General features: G+C 40.9%; 1 protein-coding gene across 23 annotated transcripts in view; it reads right to left on the bottom strand.

Annotated features, from left to right (window-relative positions):
• Positions 1 to 14,251, bottom strand: part of ZNF438 (zinc finger protein 438) — a 256,361-nt gene that overhangs the window by 42,068 nt on the left and 200,042 nt on the right. The window contains exon 1 of one of the 23 annotated variants that reach the window (XM_060097826.1): positions 13,044 to 13,168. The exons of the other annotated variants lie outside the window; for them this stretch is intronic. The gene's annotated coding sequence lies outside the window, so the exon portion shown is untranslated. Of the gene's footprint in view, positions 1 to 13,043; positions 13,169 to 14,251 lie in introns of those variants that run through there. 23 annotated transcript variants of the gene reach the window in all.

The following is a 14,251-nucleotide window of genomic DNA, read 5'->3' as shown; positions in this document are numbered from 1 at the left end:
TAACTATCAATAACAAGTCGTAGGAAACAATGATTCCCAAAATTATCTATAAATGAAGTAATTTGACAATGCTGCTTTCCTGTTAAAAGGCCTGAGTGCATTTTAGTTAAGTCTAAAAAGACCCAAGATTTAGGCAAGTTTTAACAAATGGGCATTCTTCCCTCCCTTATTTATTCAAATGTAAAAGATAAAGATGTAAGAAAAACATTTGGTTCTTTCTACATCAAACAGAGCATCTTTGGAATTTCCAGCCTGGCTTCTCAATGCTAAAAGGATGGATCCTTCTGGGCTGTGAGGTTACCATCATGATGAAGATGAAAGCATTTCAAAAGAGAATTGCACCATTTGGTAAGAAATGACACTTGACAGTAAAATAAATACTATCAAATAAAGAGGCTGTCACTTACACGTCCACGATATAGAGACACGCTGTGAAATCGGTCAGCATTTTGTTTCCTTCCAGCAGTCTGGGGGCAGTGTTTCTAACCGTTTGGATTTAATTCATTATTTTGAAATGATCGTTTCCACCACTCCTGTCTACCTTTAGTGACAAAATCATCTCCAAACTAAGCAGGTTTACAGGAAATTGATATACTTTGAAGATCATTCTGGATCCCTCACATGCGTTTTCGGCTGCTGAGCACCAGGGAGTTTTGGTGGCCTCACCTCAGACCACTTGGTGTCCTTTCAACAACTATTCCTACCGCCTGCCTGTCCTTGGGAGTCCCACCCTCCCACAGCACTGCCAGGGCACCCACTCCTCTCACCTCTGCTCCCGTCGCTAGCTCTTTTCTTTTCTATTTCTGCCCTGAAGTAAAATCCCATCAATTAATTTTACAATGACTTCAATTAAAAACAAAAAACCAAACAAAACCCCCCTGCTCGGCTCTGTTTCCTGCTAACTTCATCTACGCTCCATAGTTTTTCATGTTCCTGTGAGTGTGTGGACTGCTTCACGAATGAGTCTGGTGATGTCTTCCTCTTCTAAAATAAACTTTCACCTTTTCCCTGGAACACCCCAGTCACACGCCTACCTCTGCAGCATCACCTAAATTGTTCTTTTATTTGCTGCCACTGATGGTGTTGGTCTATCGCTTAGGTTACCAGACAATGCTTATCTCCGACATGGAAAAAGCGAAGGAAAAATGAACAAGCCTGACTCTCGACCTACACCCCCCCAGCTCCCCTCTTTAGAGGCAGCGACTCTTAGCACCTTTGTGGAAATCCTTTCGGCAACAGTCTGTGTGTACACAAGCTAACGTGTAGAAATATGCTCTATCACCCGTTCTCCCCTCCCCAAATTAGAGCAGATTATACCTGCTGCTCTGTTTTCGCTTAATATATTTTCAGGAGCTCTCCATATCAGCACTTATGGATCCTCCTCATTCTTTGCAAAGGCTGTATAGTATTTCGTTGCATGGAACCACGGTTTATTAACCAGCCACCTACTGACAGACAATGAGACTGTTCTCAGCCTTCTGCTCTTACCCACGAAGCTGCACCCTGCATCCTTATATTCACAGCCTAGCTGGTACGTTCAAGTCCATCTGAAGGGTGAAGTCAGGGTAAGAAATTTCTGGGTCAACTTCACATTTTTATGGACACTGCCGTACTGTCATTCAAGGAAGCTGTACTGACTTACCCAACGACGTAGGAGACTCCTTCCAAAACCCTATTTGCCGAATTTGCCACAGGATTAGTTCAATCAACTAAATCCAAAAGCTTCAGAGAGTCCAGCTTGCCCAGATACTTTTCTCAACTCTAGCTGAACAGACAAACCTTGCTCTCTGTTGAAGTACACAAGCCCTGACAATAGAGTGAAAACACGTTTCACCTCTCAAGGATCTAGAAGAGAGACGGCTTACGGGGAGTCCCTGACGGACTAGAAAAGGGGAAAACAGTCACTGCTGCCCCGAGTCACCCAAAGGAAGTGGGTGTGCGGGTCAGGGAGTGCGGCCTGCGAGCTGGTGTCAAAGCATTTTTGCTATGAAAATGGAAAGACAAAGTGATTTCCTAATTGAAGCAGACAAGCCAGATAAAGTTATAGGAGAAAAAACCCTATGTATTTGAAAAACTGTCCTTTAAAATTTTTTTTCTTTTCAAGACATCACAGAATGTAACAGGTGTCGTTTAAGAGATAATTTTATCGTGTAAAAAGCGTGCTCCTCTGTCTAATATGAAATGGGGTCTTGACTGAGGTGCTACCAGCTGAGGATCAGGTGAACCCAATTAACCCAATTTTTACTTGTCTGTACTAAGTGGTTTATTTTAGATGCACACTACTCCCCAAATCCTTTAGGGTATGACATGGAAAAACCATAAACAGGCTCTAAAGGTCGTGACATTAATTTTCCTGTCATTCTCATGCTTTAAATAGGCATCAAAAAACTAAAAATTCTTGTCCTCTGGGAAGGAAGGCAAATCTGAAACTAATTATGGTAGTTATTATTGTAATACTATTACATTAAACGCTGTGACCCCGGCTAAATTTATTTTGGTACCTTTTGTTAATGAATAAAACTTCTCAGATATGATTACTGCATCCTCTCATACTGCAAAATGATTCACCAGAGGACTACCAGAACTAAGTAACCACTCAATAACCTGAATTCTCATTCACCTAAAGCTGAACTGAAAAGTTAAATTAAGCACACATGGAATTTTATTGCAGAAAATTCTGTATCTGTTACAAAGTTTTATTTAAGGAGTAAAATCCTCACATGGGTAGAAGACTGAGCCAAGAGTCTTATCTGTCATGGGCAGTTTTCACTTGTTTTCTGTTGTCTATTTTGTCAACTTAAGGCTTGCTCATAAAGATTCCTATTTATTTATACCTAAAAGAAAATAAAGGCGGGGGGTGGGGTAGATGTCTCAGTAGCTTCTTTTTTCTGCTTAAGTTTCCAAGACTCAAACTGCTTTCTTTAGGTGTTTGCAGGACAAGATGGTCCAGAGGCAACATTGAAGCTTAAGGATTTCCTGGTAGCTGCCCGACCAACACCTGGGCACCGGGTGGAAGAGGAAGCCACCTGACCTGGTACTTAGGAAGTATTTGCTGTGTGTGTCCACTAGTGACCTGAAATCCAAAATGATATCCACAGAGACTCCATTGGACTCATTTTAATCCTACAGAGGCTGGAAGAGAGAGGAGGGCTGAAGACACTGAATGATGAGTTTGGATGGGTGGGAACGAAAATCCGGCAAGAAGGGCGGGCGGGCAACATCCGCGTGGGGTAACGAGCAGAGGAAAGATGAATGAGCAGCAATCAGAAAAGAAAGAAAAAGCAAGTGGGGGGAAAACACAACAATGGCAGCATTACTTTAGAAGGAGAAATGGCCTGTGATAAAAAAAAAAAAGCACTTAAATTCCAGTTTCTTTAAATATCTTAGAAGATACAGAAAACCAGTTAAGAACCGGCTCTTCCTCTCTCTACTGCAGCCAGAAAGACACCTATAGACTCTGTGCATTGTCGGTGGTCTAAGTAGTCAATAACCATTGGCTGGTTGTTAAATGGTCTTGTTGCTGATCAACTGCGACAGTTTATTAAAATTTAAGGTGAGCCAAGTGAAGGTAAATATTTTAAGAGCCATCTTCTACTGCTCTAAATGTGAAAGTCAGGCTTCAAATAAAACTTTCAAATTATCTCTATTTGCTTAGAAGTGTTAACGGACCATGAGGCATCACCGCATAGGACAGATGAGAAAAAGAAGAATGCGGAAGGAAACAGAGGAACATTTTGTCTTGCAAGCCTTTCTACAATGGTTCATTGTGCATACACAGGGATTCCAATGAAAGGATATGATTACCAGTGTTTCCTGATCCTTTGTTTTCATGTGCTTTACCGTGGCCCCCAAATCTATTTCTTTACACTTTATAGACCCACATCTCAAACTGCCTTTTGGACTTCATATACATTGTCACATTAGCTGATGAAGCAATTTTTTAAGCTAGTGCATGACGGTGCAGCCCAGCAGCCAAGAGTTCACTCTGAAGCCGTGTCCAACTATGTCTGTGCAACGGTTTTATGATTATTTAAATATTTCCTTACATTTCGCTCTTATTCTTTTAGAAAAATCAGTGGAGCTCAAAAGATTAAAGGTAAATGTGATTAATATGACACCAAAAGTATAGGTAACAAAAGTAAAAATAGACAAACTCTACCATATCAAAATTAAAAGTTTCTGTACACCGAAGAAAACATTCAACAGAGTGAAAGCACAGCCTATGGCATGGGAGAAAATATTGGCAATCATTTGTCTAAATAAGGGGTTAATATCCAGAATATATAAAGAACTCTGCAACTCAACAACAGCAGCAAACCAAATAACCCAATTAAAAAATGGGTGAAGGAGCTGAATAGACATTTGTCCAAAGGAGATACATACAAATGGTCACAAAGCATATGAAAAGATGTTCAATACTACTTATCATTAGAGAAATGCAAATCAAAACCATCATTAGATATCACCCCACATCGATTAGGATGGCTACTACCAAAAAAAAAAAAAAAAAAGGAAAATTTCAAGTGTCAGCAAAGCTATGGAGAAACTGGAACCTTTCTGTACTGTTGGTGGAAACAAAAAATGGTACAGTTGCTACAGAAAACAGTATGGCGGTTCCTCAAAAACTTAAAACTAGAAATTACCGTACGATTCAGCAATTTCACTTCTGGGTATATATCCAAAAGAAAAGAAAGCAGATATCGAAGAGATATATGCACACCTATGTTCATAGCAGCACTATTTACAGTCGCCCAGAAGTAACCCAAGTTATCTATCAATGGATGAATGGATAAACAAAATGTAGTATATGCATACGATGGAATACTGTTCAGCCTTAAAAAGGAAGGAAATTCTGACACCTGCTACAACATGAACCTGAGGACATGCTAAGTGAAATAAGTCAGACAAAAAAAGACAAACATTCTGTGATTCTACTTATAGGAGGCACCTAAGAGTAGTCAAATTCATAGAAACAGAAAGTAGAATGGTGACTGCCAGGGGCTGTGGGGAAAGAAAATGGGGACGTGTTTGATGGGTATAGGGCTGCAGTTCTGCAAGATGAAAAAGTTCTAGATATTGGTTGTACAACTATGTGAATATACTTAACACTACTGAACTGTACACTTAAAGATGGGAAAGATGATAAATTTTGTTATGCTTTTTTTTACAGTTTTATAAAGGTAAATGTGATTATACTAGTGATAAGAAGCATAGGTCTTATGACCTACATAAATTAAGGCAAAAAAGGCAATCATTCAGGATATTTTAAGTGGGCAAATCTTTAACCTACATTGGAAGCACAGTGGACTTTAGCCAGGCATATATGTCTTCAATTGTGAAGAAAAATAATAAAATTAAAGAATATTTACAAAGATACAATATTTATACTACACATATATCTATGTGAAAAGAAATGATGTATTAAGGAATTGTATAATGTTTTACTAGTTCTCTGGTGATAGAATCTTCTTATATAGCATCATGCACTTAACTTCTGTGTATGTTATTTTTTTCTTTTCTTTTTTTTTGAATTTTTATTGGAGTCTAGTTGCTTTACAATGTTGTGTTAGTGTCTACTGTACAGCAAAATGAATCAGCTGTACATATACATATATCCCTTCCCTTTTGGATTTCCCTCCCATTTAGGACACCACAGTGCATCAGGAGTTCCCTGTGCTCTACAGTATGTTCCCATCAGTTGTCTATTTTATACATAGTATCAATAGTGTATATATGTCAATCCCAATCTTCCAATTCATCCCACCCGCCCTTTCCCCGCTTGGTATCCATAGGTTTGCTCTCTACCTCTGTGTCTCTATTTCTGCCTGGAAAATAAGGTCATCTATACCATTTTTCTGAATTCCACATATATGCGTTAATATGCGATATTTGTTTTTCTCTCGCTTACTTACTTCACTCTGTATGACACTCTCTAGGTCCATCCACGTCTGTACAAATGACCCAATATCGTTCCTTTTTATGGCTGAGTAGTATTCCATTGTACATATGTACCACTCTTTATCCATTCATCTGCTGACGGACATTTAGGTTGCTCCCATGTCCCGGCTATTGTAAATAGTGCCGCTATGAACACTGGGGTCCTATGCATAGAAAATCCTAAAGATGCCACCAGAAAACTACTAGAGCTAATCAATGAATTTAGTAAAGCTGCAGGATACAAAATTAATACATAGAAATCTCTTACATTCCTATACACTAACAACAAAAAATCAGAAAGAAATTAAGGTAACAATCCCATTTACCATTGCAACAAAAAGAATACAATACCTAGGATAAACCTAACTAAGGAGGCAAAAGACCTGTATACAGAAAACTATGACACTGATGAAAGAAATCAAAGATGACACAAACAGATGGAGAGATATACCATGTTCTTGGATTGGAAGAATCAATATCGTGAAAATGACTATGCTACCCAAAGCAATCTACAGATTCAACGCAATCCCTATCAAACTACCAATGGCATTTTTCACAGATCTGTGTATATTTTGAGGAACATATTTTACACAGAAGTAAATACTGCCTATAAACAGGAAGTCCCAGCCTAGGGCTCCTCAGGCCATATGCATGTCAACATAGCCACTATGAAGACTGGATCTGGTTTACTTCTTTTTATTTCTCCAAAACATGTATCACCCCATATTCTCTGGTGAGTTTATGAGACAGGCAGGGGTTTCTAGACCACCTCTGTTCATGAGGTACTTTAGTATCAGCAGTTGACAAAAGACTCAGTGTTACAGGGCAAGTGCTTCCCTAACTAACATCTTCTCAGGTCCAGGTTGGCTCAGGCAGAGGTGAGTGCCCCCCACTTCAATCCACTGCCCACTCCCCCAGCCACGCCCCTCCCCTCTCCAGGCTCTGGCACTACCCAAATTAAGCTGCGGGTATGAAGTTAACCCAAGTTGTTCCAGATTAGAATAACCGTAGGCATCTCAGAGACTAGCCATAAATCCCTGTTAGCTTTGAGATGAAAGCAGCAAGGCCGCCTAAGACCTGGGTCTGTATTCACAACAGTGAGACTGCAGATGTGGCTGGGTGAGGGCAGGTGGGAGGAGGTGCTCTGGGGCATGTAGGCCTTGTGGGGCTTCTGCTGCGAACATTCAGTTACATTTTAAGGATCTAAAACATTGGCAAAGATTGTACACCTACAGATTATAGCCTCTAAACAACCACATGGCACGAAATCCAAAACTGAAATACAACTAGTGGGAAATCTTTTCTCATTTTGGTATGCAATCTTTTTTTTTTTTTTTTTTCGGTATGCAGGCCTCTCACTGTTGTGGCCTCTCCCGTTGCGGAGCACAGGCTCCAGACGTGCAGGCTCAGCGGCCATGGCTCACGGGCCCAGCCGCTCCGCGGCATGTGGGATCCTCCAAGACCGGGGCTCGAACCTGCGTCCCCTGCATTGGCAGGCAGACTCTCAACCACTGCGCCACCAGGGAAGCCCGTTGGTATGCAATTTTAAACGCTGACATTACAAGATCAATTGGCTGCTGCTGGAAATTCACTAAGCATTCAGTTTCCCTATAAATGACTGGGCAGGGGGTTAATTTTAGCCTTACCAAGGAAAGGCATATAAAAATAAAGGAACGATTTCAAAGGATAAGAAACTGCCAAGGGTGGCTGCCCCTGGAGAGAACTGGGGGGCACATTTGGGCGGGAGGCTGACTTCTACTGCATACTCTTCTGTAAACAAACCTTTTGAATATTTTACCTTATGGATGGACTACTTAAAATAACATTATCAGTGATAACAACAACAAGAATGAAGTAGATCTGGAGAGGCAGGTGGTCCTCAGTAAACACTGGCAGGGAAAGACATCCAGGAAATAATCTTAAGTGAAGCAAACTGTGGAACAGTGAGTATACTCTGATGCTATTTGTCTTAAAAAAAAAAAAAGTTGTGTTTCCAAGAGAAACATCAAATTGTCAACAGTGGTTACCTTTGGGACTTGGGTTGGTGAAAATTCCCTTTTTTCTTTGTACATTTTTTGGTGTGTGTGTGTGTGTTTATATATACACCCATACACATAAACACAGTGTATGTGTGTATAAAATATATAACCATCTATTTTTATATTTAAAAAAAAAACTGTTCCAAAAGAGAGAGAGAAAAAAAAAAACTAGCTAGAATCCACTTTTAAAACATTCCTGGGGGCTTCCCGGTGGCACAGTGGTTGAGAATCTGCCTGCTAATAATCTGCCTGCTAATGGGTTCGAGCCCTGGTCCAGGAGGATCCCACATGCCGCGGAGCAACTAGGCCCGTGGGCCACAACTACTGAGCCTGCGCGTCTGGAGCCTGTGCTCCGCAACAAGAGAGGCCGCGATAGTGAGAGGCCCGCGCACCGCGATGAAGAGTGGGCCCCACTTGCCACAACTAGAGAAAGCCTTGCAAAGAAACGAAGACCCAACACAGCAAAAATAAATAAATTAATTAATAAACTCCTACCCCCAACATCTTCTTAAAAAAAAAAAATTCCTGTTCAAGAGGACAAATGGATATTTTGACTTTCAAGTGATAATTAACAAACTAAATGGTAGTCTTTTTTCACTTTGTATTTTCCTCATCCCAAATTTACTGTGATCATTACACTTAGTAATTTTCTGTCCAAAACAAATGCACGAGGTTCATCACTCAACCATCTAATGTCTACCAATAAATAGTAATTAGGAAATTGTGCATAGATCAATCAGAGGGCCATTAGATGTAATTTCTTAAAATTCTTATTTCAATACTTTTGCTAAACTCAAAATAATTTCAGCTTAGTAACAGGCATTTAGCCGAGAACAGATTTTAAAATACAGAAAACTAAAAGATAAAAAAATCCAAAGGAACAATATTCTCTGACTTCCCCTGATGAGTTTAGGTTTTCTTAGTTTATGAATCCAGTACACAATTTAATTCTTTCCCAACACTGATGATACTTATGTTAATTTAACATCTGTCATCCTGACAAACTCAAAACTCTCCAAGGGCAGGGCCCAGCTCTGTCTTGTTCCCATTAGCCCTGGGGCCTTGCAGGGGAGACGTCTTTCAAAAGCATTTGATGAATATACTTTGAAAGATGTAAACCTAAACAAAAGGAGTTGCAAGATTTACAGATATTCAAAAGCAAAACGTTTCCTAAATAAAGATTATGTAACCAACCAAAACAAAAAAGATCCACATCGTAGTTAAAAATAGCATAAGGAGAGAAGAAAAGGTTATTTGCCTAAATGATCTGTGGGACAAAATCAAAGCATATGTTCTCCAGGCTCAATTGCCAAAAGCCCCGCAGTTTGGGCTGTCTTAGAAATATTAGGCTCTGAGTCACAAAGCCAAAGCCTTGAGAAGACTAACTACAAGTAACTCCTGAAATGGGATTACGACACTGTACTCTTAAGGTATGTTATCACTGTAAAATTCATCTTATTAGCAGACTGTTTCAGAATTCTTTCTATTTCAAGAATCTTTAAAAAAGAATTATGGCAAATATTCTTAAACACACACACGCGCGTGCACACACACACACACACACACAAGTGAACGTTTGTTCTGACAATTCTCGAGCGGAATCCAAATCTTAATACTCTTTACTGAAGAAGTATGTTTTTTGGAATGTCTGCACTTATGCAATCTACTACAGTTGAATTAAGTCTACTCATGAACTTGTATGTCAGGTTCAACAGAATTTTAACCAAGGTGGAAAATTATACTTTTTCTAAATCAAAACAAAACAAAACGAAAGTCTTCTGGCCACAAGGATAACTGAAGTCATATGCTTTCTTATGCAAGCTTACATCTTTTGTCAAAGCAGGACAGTTCATTCATTCAGTCAATATAACTAACAGAACATGTTTTGAGTAAAGGGCCATTTAGCATATATTTTCAGTTTTACGGGCCCTATGGTCTCTTTACAGCTACTCCTTTCTGCTGGTGTAGCGTGAAAGCAGCCAGAGACAATATGCATGAATAAACATGGCTGTGTACCAATAAACTTTTTAATTTATGGACAAAGACACTTGAATTTTATGTAATTTTCATGTGTCACAAAATATTATCTTCTTTGGATGTTCCCCCAATGATTTAGAAATGTAAAAACATTCTTAGCTTGCAAGCTGTATAAAAACAGGCCCAATTTGGCCTGTAAGCCATAGTTTGCTAACTCCTGACCTAAACCAACTCTTCAGGAAACCTGGTTTACATCACTTACTAGCCGTGTAACCTTGTCCTTGCTCCACCAAAAAAGCCCAAACAACAAACAAAATCAACAAAAACGACCACCATAACTGAGTTAGAACAACTTAATTTTCAGGTGAGAGTTAATATTTTATCTTTATTTATTTATTGAATTTATATTGAATTTACTATTTTATTTATTTTATATTTTATCAATATAACAACAGCGGCAGCAACTAACATTCATTTTGAGCTTGCTATCTTCCAAACAGTGTTCTAGGCATTTTACATGTGTGCTAATTTATTTAGTTCTCACCCCAGCCTTGGGATGGGTATTTTATGGTCACCCTTTCACACATAAGGAATTAGGCACAGAGCAGTTCAGTAACTTACCTAAGCTCTCACAGCTAGTAAAGTGGTGGAGCTGAGGCCTGAAGACAGGTACTAGGTTCTGCTTTTAACCACAACTGCCTCTAACCTCCAAATTTCCCTCTTCTTTTCTTTCTTTTTTTTTCTTTTTAATTTTATTTAATTTTTTGCTGTGTTGGGTCTTCGTGGCTGCACACAGGTTTTCTCTAGTTGCAGTGAGTGGGGGCTATTCTTTGTTGCGGTGGTGCATGGGCTTCTCATTGTGGTGGCTTCTCTTGTTGTGGAGCACAGGCTCTAGGCACGCGGGCTTCAGCAGTCGTGGCACACGGGCTCAGTCGTTGTGGCGCACAGACTCCAGAGCGCAGGTTCAGTAGTTGTGGCTTGTGGGCTCTAGAGCGCAGGCTCAGTAGTTGTGGCACACGGGCTTAGTCGCTCCACGGCATGTGGGATCTTCCCGGACCAGGGCTCGAACCCGTGTGCCCTGCATTGGCAGGCAGATTCTCAACCACTGCGCCACCAGGGAAGCCCTCCCTGTTCTTTTCTTAAAGCCCCCATTTCTTTTTTTTTTTAACATCTTTATTGGAGTATAATTGCTTTACAATGGTGTGTTAGTTTCTGCTGTATAACAAATTGAGTCAGTTATACACATACATATATCCCCATATCTCTTCCCTCTTGCGTCTCCCTCCCACCCTTCCTATCCCACCCCTCTAGGTGGTCACAGAGCACGGAGCTGATCTCCCTGTGCTATGCGGCTGCTTCCCACTAGCTATCTATTTTACATTTGGTAGTGTATATACGTCCATGCCACTCTCTCACTTTGTCCCAGCTTGCCCTTTCCCCTCCCCGTATCCCCAAGTCCATTCTCTAGTAGGTCTGCATTTAAAGTCCCCATTTCAAAGGACAATTCTCAGAAATTAAAATGCGCAATGGAATAAGCATGCACAGTTAATGCTTACCAGTAAAGAGCTAATCCTTAGATTGAGCCTCTATGGCTAGTTACAAAAAAGGAAACTTGATTCAAATGGACGCAAGCTTCCGTGTTCTCGTGGAAAAACTATGAACAACAGTCTGACTCCCTCCTGTGTGTGCTGGCCCACGAGAACAGACATTAGTGAAAATGCCCCAGAAGAGGGCTGCAAACGGCAGGTCACTAAGACTTTCTCTAAACGACTCTTTATTCCCCTAATTTAAATTTGCCTCCTGCTTTGCTGTACACAGTGGCATTTATAGATTTATAAGGTTTGTCTATTACTGGTAGATAAGCAATAAACACTGTAAGCAGAGACACCTTCCTTGTAGCAGTTACAGTAACACTTAACTTAAATCACAACCTATTGGCGTGATCTATTTTCTTCGTCAGGTCTTTACCCATCTGTTGGTTCTATATGTTGACGTTCCAAATGCAAGTGGATACCCAAACAACTAACTCTTCGAAGGTCATTTGAAAAAAATTTTAGGGTATAAAGTTTATTTCCGTGTAGTCTTAAATTGCCAAAGTGGCTTTTAGAAATTATAATAAACTGTTATTGCTCCATATAACTGCAGAATAAAAACATCTCTGAAGAACTTGACATTGTAAGACTTTGGCTAGCCAAGGAAATAAGAATTGCTAAAACTGGATTCATTTCAGTTATTCCTCATTAGAAGGTAGTTACTTGCCAGAAAATTATTTCAGAGTCTATTTTCAATACTTACACCAAAATGAGGAAATTTAAATGACAGATGATCTCTACAGCACTGGGGACCATCAGCAAGGCCAAGTACATTATAAGACCCTGAAGATGCAGGCTAGGCCAAAAGAGACTCCAAGACCAAAAGGGGCTCCAAGACCGAAATTCATCTGGCAAATACTAAAAAAATGTATCTAGTTTTCTCAAAAAATTTTTTAACTTTCCCCAAATATTTGCTATCAGCAAATTGCATAGCTCTACATAATGTGTGACTGCCTTGGTAAGAAAGACCTAGTTCTCAAAAGACAAAAAAAAACAAAGAACCATTCATGTTACTTGAAGTTGTCCATACAAAGTGTGACTGAGGAAAACCTTTGGCTCAGAAATGACCCTCTGACCCACTCACTTTCAAAAGCCCAGCATCCAGGAGCCACGCCTTACACGCCCTCCCTCACTTCCCGTCTCTAGGCCTTCTCCAGATAGTGTCAATTTTATCTCTTACAAAGCCCTCAGGTACGTCCATTTCTTCTCAGCTCCACTGCCAATCACCTGGCGCCAGATGCTCTACCATCCCCTGAGAGACCACTGAATACCCTTCTACCTGCTTCCACGCCTGCTCCTGCAACCAGCACGGCCACAGTGATGCTCTCGTAACACACAGCATGCCGTGCGGTCCAGAAGGAAAGCCACTACGAGCCCTGCTGCGCCCAAGAGGCTCTGCACAGTCCGGCCTCGGTCCGCTTCTGTGTCTCCTCCTGCACCCTCACCCCCACTCTCTGTGCCCAGCCACACTGGCCTTCCTCCAACCCCCAGAACATACCGTGGCTCTGTCGTCCAGACGGCCTACATGCTGGTCCCCCTCCCTGTGACGCCTCTTTTCTTCGCGATAACCTGAATCCATCCTTCAGATCTCAAGGCAGTCTCACCTCCTTAGGAGGACCGTCTTTTGACCTCGTCTGGCTGAGATACCCCCTGTTGATAGTGAACAGGTATCTTTTTCCCTCAGATCACTGACCACAATTGTAATTATACTTAGATCATGTCTAGTACCCCGGACCAGGGGTACTACCCCCAACAGACAAGCAGCTCTAGAAGGCAGGGTTCACACCCCTTTGTGTTCATATGGTGCCCAAAGCATCTGGGGCACAATAACAGAGCACCCAGGAGGGGCTCAGGTAAGATTTATTTATTTATATTGGTGATACAATTCACATACCATAAAATTCACCCTTTATAAGTGTACATTTCAGGGGCTTCCCTGGTGGCGCAGTGGTTGAGAATCTGCCTGCTAATGCAGGGGACACGGGTTCGAGCCCTGGTCCGGGAAGATCCCACATGCCACGGAGCAACTAGGCCCGTGAGCCACGGCTGCTGAGCCTGCGCGCCTGGAGCCTGTGCTCCGCAACAAGAGAGGCCGCGATAGTGAGAGGCCCGCGCACCGCGACGAAGAGTGGTCCCCGCTTGCCACAACCGGAGAAAGCCCTCGCACAGAAACGAAGACCCAACACAGCAAAAATAAATAAATCACTAAAGTGTACATTTCAGTGGTGTTTGGTATATTCACAAAGTTGTACAACTCTCACCACCATCTAATACCAAACTATCCCATCACTCTACCCCACTGCCTGTCCCTGGAAATCACTGATTTACTTTCTGTCTGTATGGATTTGCTTAGTCTGGAAATTTCATATAAATAAAATCATTTAACATGTGGCCTTTAAAAAAAAGAAGCAGGCATTTATAGCTATAAATTTCCCTCTAATTTCTTTAGTTGCATCCTGTAAATTTTGGCATGTTGTATTTTAAGTTACTTTATATCAAGGTATTTTCTAATTTCTCTTGTGATTTCTTCTTTAACCCATTGGCTATTTCGGAGTATGCTGTTTAATTTCCACGTAATTGTGAATTTCCCAATTTTCCTTCTGCTACTTATTTCTAATTGCATTCTCCTGTGGTCAGAGAACATACTTTGTATGTTTTTGATCCTTTTTACGTTTATTGAGGCTTGTTTCCTGGCCTAACAGGTAG

The sequence above is a fragment of the Mesoplodon densirostris genome, chromosome 4 (genome assembly GCF_025265405.1).
Source record: "Mesoplodon densirostris isolate mMesDen1 chromosome 4, mMesDen1 primary haplotype, whole genome shotgun sequence".
NCBI classification, from domain to species: Eukaryota; Metazoa; Chordata; class Mammalia; order Artiodactyla; family Ziphiidae; genus Mesoplodon; species Mesoplodon densirostris.
This window is presented reverse-complemented; position numbering and strand designations above follow the sequence as displayed.